The sequence below is a fragment of the Hemitrygon akajei genome, chromosome 7, assembly GCF_048418815.1.
Source record: "Hemitrygon akajei chromosome 7, sHemAka1.3, whole genome shotgun sequence".
Lineage (NCBI taxonomy): Eukaryota > Metazoa > Chordata > Chondrichthyes > Myliobatiformes > Dasyatidae > Hemitrygon > Hemitrygon akajei.
Window position 1 is genome coordinate 66,058,025 of NC_133130.1, and position 10,805 is coordinate 66,068,829.

A 10,805-nucleotide genomic window follows, 5' to 3' on the forward strand; every position below is an offset into this window, starting at 1 on the left:
ACTGCTAGCCATGTGTCAGGACTGCAAATTCTAATTCTCCATAAAATATCATTGCACTCTACAGATAATGTGTGATCTGGAGCTCTGTCTCCAGAATCACATACTTCTGATTCTGGTGCCATCCAATTTACTCTGTCAGAGGGCCCCACCCCCTAGCCTCACCACTCCAAACAGTGCAATGAAGTAAGTTGTCAGTGTGAACAAAATGGCCATCAGTAGAATGGGTATGGTGGCTTCCTATGGTACACTATTTCAATGTTAGAGGGCTTCCCCTCTTGACTCTGCCCCCCCATGTCCTACAGCAGAAGGAGTTGAAGCTGTGTATCATCACCACAGATCCTTTGCATTGGCTGCACAAAACTAAAGTGCATTCCTCAGTATGTACACCTGCAGATTGGAATGTGCCAGTAGCAGCATTCTCTTAGGCCAGGTAGAAGACCAACAAGTTCCAAGCAAATCAAAGAGAGCCTGTCAGTGAGTGAATGAGTGAATCTTCCAGCAGCAGAACAGACCTAGATCAGAGAGCTGTCGATACGCAGTTTCTGGAGATGAATTGAAACAAGAGCCTTGCATCCCTCTCCATCCACAGTTTGCAAAGAGCTGCATGTCTGTCTCCTCCCACCTGAAACATCCTAAGGGCAGAGAAAAATATATCTGGAAGGATTTGTTGATGCAGCAGGTCAAAATCCTGAAAATGGAGAGAGGAGATGGCCAGTTTAAAGAGGTGAAGGGGAGGGGTGAGGTTGAAGTCCAGGGTGATTGGTGGTTTGAGAAGGAGTAAAAGATGTCAGGAAAGTTGTGCCAGGTAGAGAAGGAGAGGGGTAGATTAGAAGGTGGATGAAAGGTGGTGGCCAACACAAATAACGTGGGAGGCACATGGAGCAAGGTGGTAGGAGGAGAGGGTGAAGACTAAAGACAGCTTCTGGAGGGAAATAAACAGGAGGACAAAGGATGACCAATGCTTGGATTTGATAAGTAAAGGAAGAAAAAATGGAAGCCTTTAGGGGAGAGGTGAAGACTGCAAGGATGATGGTTCACCAAGTGGCTATTCATAATTCATCAAGCTGATTAAACCCTAGAATTGTATTGCAGATGCATGCATTTCAAATGACGTGGATGAATTTAGTCCACAAAATGTGAAGAACTTGTCAAGAATGTGATAAAGCTCTGAGAGATACCACAAAACAACCATTCATATCTCTATGGAGTAAGAGTGGTACTTTGAGAGCAAAACATAAAGTGAACCAAACATCCAGGACAAATCTAATATGTAAGGAACAGATGGCTTTTCTCAATAATAAAATCACATTCTTTCATGAAAAGTCTTTCTGCCAAAATCTATCATGGGGCATGAAAGTTAAAAGGCTGCAAATACTGGAAATTTTGAAATAAACTGGAAAAAGATGCAAACATTAACATAACCCCCCCCCCCCCCCCACACACACACACAGATGTTGCCTGCCCTGTTGAATGTTTCCAGCATTGTCCATTATTCAGAATACACTTTTCCATTGGATTTCAACAAGGGAGATACCTCTCTTGACTTACTTAGCGATAGAATGCAGGTCCAGAATCTAAAGGCCAGGTCAAGCAAAATCAGATGAAGTAGTTAATGTTTCAGATCAAGGAATTTTAATTAGAATTTTCCAGCTTTTTCTCTTTTTTAGATTTCTGGTCGCAGCAGTTTTATGCTTTTCAAGGAATTCTGTGCTGCCAATTTTTGATATTATCTTCATCAATGAAAGCAACAAAAAAACCTTGCTAAAACCAAGGACATGAACATGAAGTAAGAACAGACAAATTGCACTTGTACAAGTACCTTTGTGGTCTCAGGATAGGCAACCGACAGTAAAATAAACAACTTTTGAAGTGTAACCTCTGTTGTAGGAAATGTGACAGCTAATTTGTATACAGCAAGTTTCCATAAAGGAAGAGGATAGCTAGGGAAAGAATGAAGCAAAATGGTGGTCAGGGAAAGGATAGCGACACTCAAGGACAAAGGAGGGAATTTATGTCTGGAGCTAGAGGCAGTGGGTGTGGAACTGCATGAGTACCTTACATTGGTATTCACCAAAGTGAAGGGTGTGGAGGATAGTGAGGTAAGGGAGGAGTATTGCCAATATCCCGGGGCACATTAATGTTGAGATGGAGGAAGTGTTGAATCTTTTGAAAAGCATGAAGTTCGATACTTTCCATGGGCCTGACGGGATCTATCTCAGGTTTTTGAGGGTGGTAAAAAATGAGATTGTTGGAACCTGGACGAAACTCCTGTATCTTCTTTTGTTTCAGGCTACAGTGAAGAATAACCATTATTATTCTTGTGTTTAGGAAGTGTAATAAGAATGATCCAAAAAAAATATCAGCCAATGAGCTTTACATCAATCATAAACAAATTTTTGGAGACTATTCTTAAGGTGAGGATTTATTCACATTTCAAGTTGAAGTAAATACAACAAAACAAAACAATGTTCCTCTGGACCTTGGTGCACTTACAAAACATATATCACACACAGTACATTGACCAAAATATAACCATAAATAGACTAATAAATATAATTTAAAATGCATGTAATATTCAGCACATGTAGATAGATAGATACTTATATACTTTATTGATCCCAAATGAAATTACAGTATCACAGTAGCATTACAAGTGCACAGATATAGAGATAAACAAATATTAGCAATAAGTAAGAAAGAATAAAAAATAAGTTACCTCAAGCAGTCTAACAGTAGGGGGGCAGTCATCATTTCCCCAGCTATAGGTTGACTATAGGTTAAAAGAGCCTAATGACAGAAAGTAAGAATAACCTCATACAGTGCTTTTTGGAGCAATGCAGTTTTCTTGATCTGTTACTAAAAGTGCTCCTCTGTTCAGCCAAGGTGGCATGCAGAGGGTGAGAAACATTGTCCAGAATTGTCAGGATTCTCCCTAGAATCCTTTGTTCTACCACAGCCTCCTTTGTATCCAGTTTGACTCCTGTAACAGAGCCAGCCTTTCTAATCAGCTTATTGATATCACCCATGTTGATGCCATTGCCTCAGCACACCACTGCATGGAAGATTGTAATGGCAACAACAGACTGGTAGAACGTGTGAATGGAAGGGCTGTATACTACAAAGGACCTCAGTCCCCTCAGGAAGTAGAAACGACCCTGGCCTTTCTTTTACACAGCCTCTGTGTTGGTACTCCACTCAAGTCATCATCTAGGTGCACCCCCAGGTACTTGTAGGTCCTCATCATCAATAGTAATGGAGCAGTGCAGGCTTAGTCTTCCTAAGGTCTATCACCGCCTCCTTTTAACTTACACTGGACACTTATAACTGGTTTTTAACTGACATGTGACTGTTGTGTTTTACTATTTATTGTTATGTTTATTATTTAGTGCTGCGTTTGTTATGTTATGATTGCACTGCTCCTGGGAAACGCTGTCTCATTCTGCCCTGCAGAGCTGATCTACGGTTAGAATGACAATAAGGTTTTTGAATCTTGAATCTTGTCTTACTGATGTTGAGCTGCACATGATTCAGCTTGCACCATTTAACAAAGTCCTCCATCAGGACCCTGTATTCATCCTCCCATCCACCCTTTATACACCCAAATATTGCTGAGACATCAGAGAATTTCTGTAGATGACATGATTCAATGTTGTATCTAAAGTACAAAATATACAGGGTAAACAGGAAGGGAGCCAATACAGTCCCCTATGGGGCCACTGTGCTTCTTATAGCAATGTCTGACACACAGCTCTGAAGCCATCAAACTGATCTGCCAGTCAGGTAGTTCATTATCCACAATACAATGGAACTGCCAAACTGCATTGAACAGAGCTTTACCCCCAGCAATGAGGGCTGTATGGTATTGAAGGCGCTTGAGAAATCCAAAAACATGATACTCACAGTGCTGCCCTGCTTATCCAAATGAGATTAGGCTCTGTCCAGCAGGAAGATGAGAGCATTGTCAACTCCAGTATGCTCCTGGTAAGCAAACTGCAGGGTATCGAGGGCTGATCTGACCGGGGTTTGACAGTAAACAGCTCACTGTCCCAGTGATGAAACCTCAGTGGTGGCAGGGTTTTTTGGGTCTCACAGCTTGAGGGAAGAAGCTGTTGCTGGTCTGGCAGTCCTTGCCCTAATGTTTTTGTATTACCTTCCTGATGGTAGTGAGTCAAAGAGATTGTGGGTGGTAGGAATCCTCAACAATGCTTTGGACCCTTCATCTGCAACACTTCAGTAAATGTCATGAATAGGAGGAAGGGAGACACCTATGATCTTCTCAGTGGCTTGTGCTGCCCTCTGCAAGGTTGTGCGGTCCAATGCCTTGCAGCTTCTGTACCACACGGTGATGTAGCCAGAACGGACAGACACTTTCAATGGTGCTCCTGTAGAAAGTTGTTAGAATGGGGGCGGGGAGCCGTGGACACATCAATCTCCTCAGAGTGTATAGACACTTTTTTAAAATAATTTTTTAAATTGAATTTTCAAATAGGTTACAGAAGGAAAAAAAATTATCAAACCTTCCTCCCTCCCCCCTAACATATCCCTGTAGAAAGAGAAAAAAAAAGAGAAGAAAAAAGAAAGAAAGAAAGAATGCCTGGATATCGGAAGATCCCCACATGCTCCATGGAGTTCATAATAGCTTTAGTAAATATATTTATTTCTTTCCCCAGATAACCAATAATTTTATCTTTGGAGCACCTATATATTTAATCCTATCTTTTGTAAATAAGGGCGCCAAATTTTTAGAAATATTTCATATTTATCTCTTAAATAATAAGTAATTTTTTCAAGTGGAATGCAGCTGAAAATTTCATTCTTCCAACGATCTATACTTAAGTATGAATCCAATTTCCAAGTAACTGCAATAGCCTTTTTGGCTACTGCCAATGCAATTTTTATGAATTCTTTCTGATATTTATTCAGTTTGGATTTTGGTTTTATCCTTCAATATCGCCTAGTAAAAATAATGTTGGATTATGTGGAAAATGTGTTCCAATAAAACTCTTAAATTTGTCCAAAAAGGTTGAATTTTAAAATAAGACCAAGTAGAGTGTAAAAAAGTACCAATTTCTTGATTACATCAGAAACATTGATCAGATAAATTTGGGTTTAATTTATTCATTTTTTGTGCTGTAATATATAATTGATGTAAAAAATTATATTGCACTAATCTTAACCGGACATTTGTTGTATTTGTCATACTGTCAAGACATAGTCTTGACCGACTTGTTTCTTCAATTTTAATATTCAAATCAGTTTCCCATTTTTGTCTCCACTTATGAATTCCTTGTTTAATTGCCTGTTTTTGAATCAAACTATACATACAAGAAATAAATTTTTTAATGTTTCCTTTTTGAATTAAAGTTTCTATTTCATTAGGTTTTGGCAATAACATTGTTTGACCCAATTTATCTCTTAAATAAGCCCTTAATTGGAAATAACAAAAAAGAGTGTTGTTTGATATTTTGTATTTATTCTTTAATTGATCAAATGACATTAATATACCTCCTCAAAACAATCTCCTATATATCTAATCCCTTTTTGAAATGAATTGTATATAAGTTGGTTATCCATTGTAAAAGGAATAAGTTTATTTTGAATTAAAGGTCTCTTTGCTAGTAAAAATTTCTTTATCTCATCATCAACATTTATCTTATCCCATAAATCAATCAAATGTTTTAATATAGGAGATTCTTTCTTTTCCCGTATCCATTTAGATTCCCACTTATATATAAAATCTTCTGGTATATTTTCTCCTATTTTATCTACGTAATTCTATTCTAATCCATGCCGGTTTATCATCATCAAAAAAAGTTGATTTGCTTTATAATAATTCTTAAAGTTTGGAAGTTGTAACCCTCCTAGGTCAAATTTCCATGTCAATTTTTCCAACAATATTCTTGACATCTTACCTTTCCAAAGGAACTTCCTCACACATTTATTTAACTCTTGAAAAAACTTCTGCGGTAATTGTATTGGTAGTGTTTGGAATAAATATTGTAATCTAGGGAATATATTCATTTTTACAGCATTTACTCTGCCTATTAATGTTATTGGTAGCATCATCCATTTATCAAGATCTTCTTGAATTTTTTTCAATAATGGTAAATAATTTAATTTATATAAATTCTTTATATCATTATCAACTCTTATACCCAAATATTTTATACCATTTATTGGCCATCTAAATTGAGTTATTAGTCGACATTGACTATAATCTCCTTTAGTAAGGGGTAGAATTTCACTTTTATCCCAATTTATTTTGTAGCCTGATATTTTCCCATATTCTTCCAATCTAGAAGATAATTTACGCAGCGAATACAATAGGTTTGTTAAATAAAGCAAAACATCGTCAGCAAATAAATTAATCTTATATTCCTCCTGGTTAACTCTGAAACCCATAATATCTGGGTCCGTTCTAATTAATTCAGCTAATGGTTCTATCGCCAACACAAATAAAGCAGGTGATAATGGACAACCTTGTCTAGTTGACCTTGTTAACTGAAATGATGTTGAAATTTGACCATTTGTCACTACTTTAGCTTTGGGATTAGTATTTAAGGTGTTAATCCATTTTATAAAAGATACTCATAATCCATATTTTTCCAATACCTTAAATAAAAAATCCCATTCCAATCTATCAAATGCTTTTTCTGCATCTAAAGCAACTGCCACAATCATTTCCTCCCTCTTTTGTGCCAAATGAATTATGCTAAGTAACCGAGTTACATTATCTGCAGATTGTCTATTTTTAATAAATCCTGTTTGATCCATATGTATTAATTTCGGTAAGTATTTAGATAATCTATTAGATAAAATTTTTGCTATTATTTTATAGTCGGTATTCAACAAAGAAATAGGTCTATATGATGTTGGCTTTAAAAGATCTCTATCTTTTTCTGGCAATACAATTAAAATAGCTGTTGAAAAAGATTCTGGAAGTTTATGCGTTCTTTCCGTTTGGTATATTAACTCCACAAAAGGAGGAATTAGTAAATCTTTAAACTTTTTATAAAATTCAGGCGGAAAACCATCTTCTCCTGGGGATTTATTACTCTGAAGTGATCCTAGAGCTTCTTCAACCTCTTTTAATGTAAAAGGCATATCTAATCCCTTCTGTTCTTCCAAATTCAATTTTGGAAGAGTTATTTGTGATAAACCTTTCTATCTCGACATTATCATTTTGTGATTCTGATTGATACAGTTCAGAATAAAAATTCTTAAAAGTTTCATTAATTTCTAAAGGTTTATAAGTAATTTTATTTACACTTGTTCTAATTGCATTTATCGTTTTGGAAATCTGGTCTGTTTTTAACTGCCAAGCAAGAATCTTGTGTGATCTTTCACCTAGTTCGCATTATCTCTGTTTAGTTCTCATAATTGCTTTTTCTGTTCGGTATGTCTGAAGTGTATTATATTGTAACTTCTTGTTAACAAGTTGTCTTCGTTTTTCTTCTGTCATATATCTTTGAGATTCTTTTTCTAATTTTGTAATCTCTTTTTCCAATTGATCTATTTCTACCATATATTCCTTCTTAATTTTAGAAGTATAACTTATTATCTGGCCTCTCAAATATGCCTTCATTGCTTCCCATACTATAAATTTATCATCAACTGAATGTAAATTTGTATCTAAAAAAAAGTGTAGACACTGTTGTGCCTTGTTGATTAGATAGGTGTTGTGGGTCCAGCTTAGGCATTTGTAAAAGCATGGATTTATTAGGGGTAGACAGCATCGCTTTTTGCAGGGAAGTCATGTCTTATGAATCTGATTGAGTTTTTTGAGGTGATGAATGTGATTGATGAGGGTAAAGTAGTGGATGCTGCCTACATGAACTTTAGTAAAGCATTTAACAAGGTCCCTCATGGTAGGTTGGTCTAGAAAATTAAGACAAGTCGGATCCAAGGTGATTTGATAGAGTGGATTCAAAATTGTGTTGGCCATAGAAAACTGTGGGTAGTGATGGAAGGGTGTAATTCTGGCTGGAGGTCTGTGATGGGTAGTGTCCCACAGTGACCAGTGCTGGGATCTTTGCTGCTTGTGATATTTATTTAGGCGAAAATGTGGGTAGACTATTGAATAAGTTTGCAGACAATGAAAAAAAAAAGCAGAATTGTAATTAGTGAGGAAGGTCATCAAGGCATACTACATAATATAGATCAGTTGGATATATACTTGGAGTAATTTTAGATGGAATTTAATCCAGGGAAATGAGAGGTGCTGCATTTTTGGAGGTCAAACGTTAAGAGCAAAATACACAGTAAATGGAAGGTCCCTAAAGAGCACTGATGCAAAGGAGGATTTGGGAGTGCAAATCCAAATCCCCGAAAGTTGCAACACAACTAGTTAGGGTGGTAAAGAGGGTATACAGCTTTCTTGCCTTTATTGGTTAGGATGTTGAGTATAAAAGTAGGAAAGTCATGTTGCTGCTGTATAAAACTTTGTTTGGAATATTGTATGCATTTCTGGCTACCACAGTACAGAAAAGATGTGGAGGTTTTATGAAAAGTACAGAAGAGGTTCACTAAGATGTTGCTTGGATTAGAGAATATTAGCCAAGAGAAGAGGTTGGACAAGCTTGGGGATGTTTTCTCTAGAATGTTAAGAGGCCAAGGAGCAACTGATGATGTACTGTACAAAATTATGAAAGGCAGATAGGACAGATAGTGTCTTTTTCCCCAAGATGGAAATGTGAAATATCAGAGGGGGTAGCTTTAAGATGAGAGGGAGGAAAAATAAAAGATATTTACAAGGCAAGTTTTTTTTAAACACCGAATGTGATATGTACCTGGAACAGGTTGCCAGGGGGAAGTGCTGGAAGTAAATGTAATCATAATGTTTAAGAGTCATTTCAACAAGTATACGAACAGAAAGGGAATGGAGGGATATTCTACATGCACACATATGGGATTAATTTGGCTTTATGATCAGCATTGACACCGTGGGCCAAAGGGCCTATTCCATCACTGTTCTATTTTCTAGTAGTAACAATTCAGTATCTGAAAAATGTATTATCTGGTTAAGGTTAAACATTGGCCAAAGTGCTGGGCAGAAACCTCACTACATTTTTTTAAAACAATTGCATGACTTGGCTTTGGTTCTGAAAGGCAGCCCCTCCCTATGTGCACAATTAAGAAAAGCAAAATCAATTATGCATTCGTGCTAATTTTTAATAAGTATTTAAATGCACCATTTTGTTTAAAATATTCCCACAGAAGGTAGTTTCAAAACCGATACTTACAAGTTATACTTGTATATCTACATAGCTGACTCCTGTATAGGCAAAATCAAAAGAAACAATCGGAGAAAATACTGAAACCACGAGCTAATACCCAATATTTGAAGAGCATATATCATGTAAAAGATGTGGCGGAATTGTCCATGAGCATCCCATAACGAGCTTGGTTGTTCATTGGATCATCCATAAAAGTTAGGGAATACCAATCCAGGAGGAAACAGTATTAATTGTGGAAAACACTTGTTTCAATTACTCACTTGATTAAAAAAAATGTGATAAGAGCTAATTATTGATAACAGTAGAAAGAAGCTGGAGGTCCAGGATACAGTCCTCATTAGGGGATCTAAGGTGGAGAAGGTCAGTAACCTTAATTTCCTTGGCATTATTATAATAGAGGATCTGTCCTGGGCACATACGTGCCATCACTAAGAAAGCATTACAGTGTCTCTAATTTCTTATAAGTTTGCATAGACTCAACATATCATCTAAACTTTTGACTCACTTCTATAGAGATACAGTGTAGAGTATCCTGACTGGTTGCATCATGGCCTGATATGGAAACACTAATGCCCAAGAATGGAAAAGTCTACTAAAAGCAGTAGATAAAGCCCAGTGCATCACATGGAAACCCTTCCCACCACTGAGCACACTTACAAGGAATATCCTTCATCCAGGCAATGCTCTCTTTTCACTACTATCCTGGGCAGGAGCCTTAGGTCCCACATCACCACGCTCAGGAACAGTTATTACCCTCCAACCATCAGCTCTTGAACCAGTGTGGATAACTTCACCCATCTCAACTCGGAAATGATTCTACAGCCTGTAGATTCACTTTCAAGGACTCTGCAAGTCATGTTGTTAGTATTATTTATTTAGTTATTTTTATTTGCACAATTTCTCTTATTTTGCACACTGGTTGTTTGTTAGTTTTTACATGTAGTTTTTCATAAATTATATTGTATTTCTTTATTTTTCTGTAAATACCTGCAAGAAAATTAATCTCAAGGTAGTGTATGGTGACATATATGTACTTTGATAAATGTAAAAAATGAAGACTTTTCATTGATATTCACATTATGGATTGTCCAGCATTATTTTCATCCAGTCTGGGAATTAGTTTGAAAGATAATTAAGTGGTCCAGCTTAGTAGATATGATTGTGTCCCTAAATGTTATGGGTGGAACCTTAGATCATTTCAATAACTAGAAAATGCAACATAAATATCAATAGATTTCCTTTTAATTGCAACAATGTGGCTAGAATGACTTAGTACTTTTGAAACATGTAGTTTATAACTTGGAATTTCAGAGAACATGGGAGTGGAGTAAGCTTCAGCCATAGGCAGCTAAATCCAAACAGGAATTTAAGTAGTTCCATCTGTAATTTTAAGGAAGAACGTTGGTGACTGATCTTCATGTAATGGATTTCAATATTATTTTAAATAGTACAACAAAACATGATATGGGATTGTTCTATTTGAATTTTATTTCAGATAACAAATGTTCCATCTGGCTTACTATGTTAAAAATGATACAAACGAAAAATTCCATATCTCATTGTAGCCTT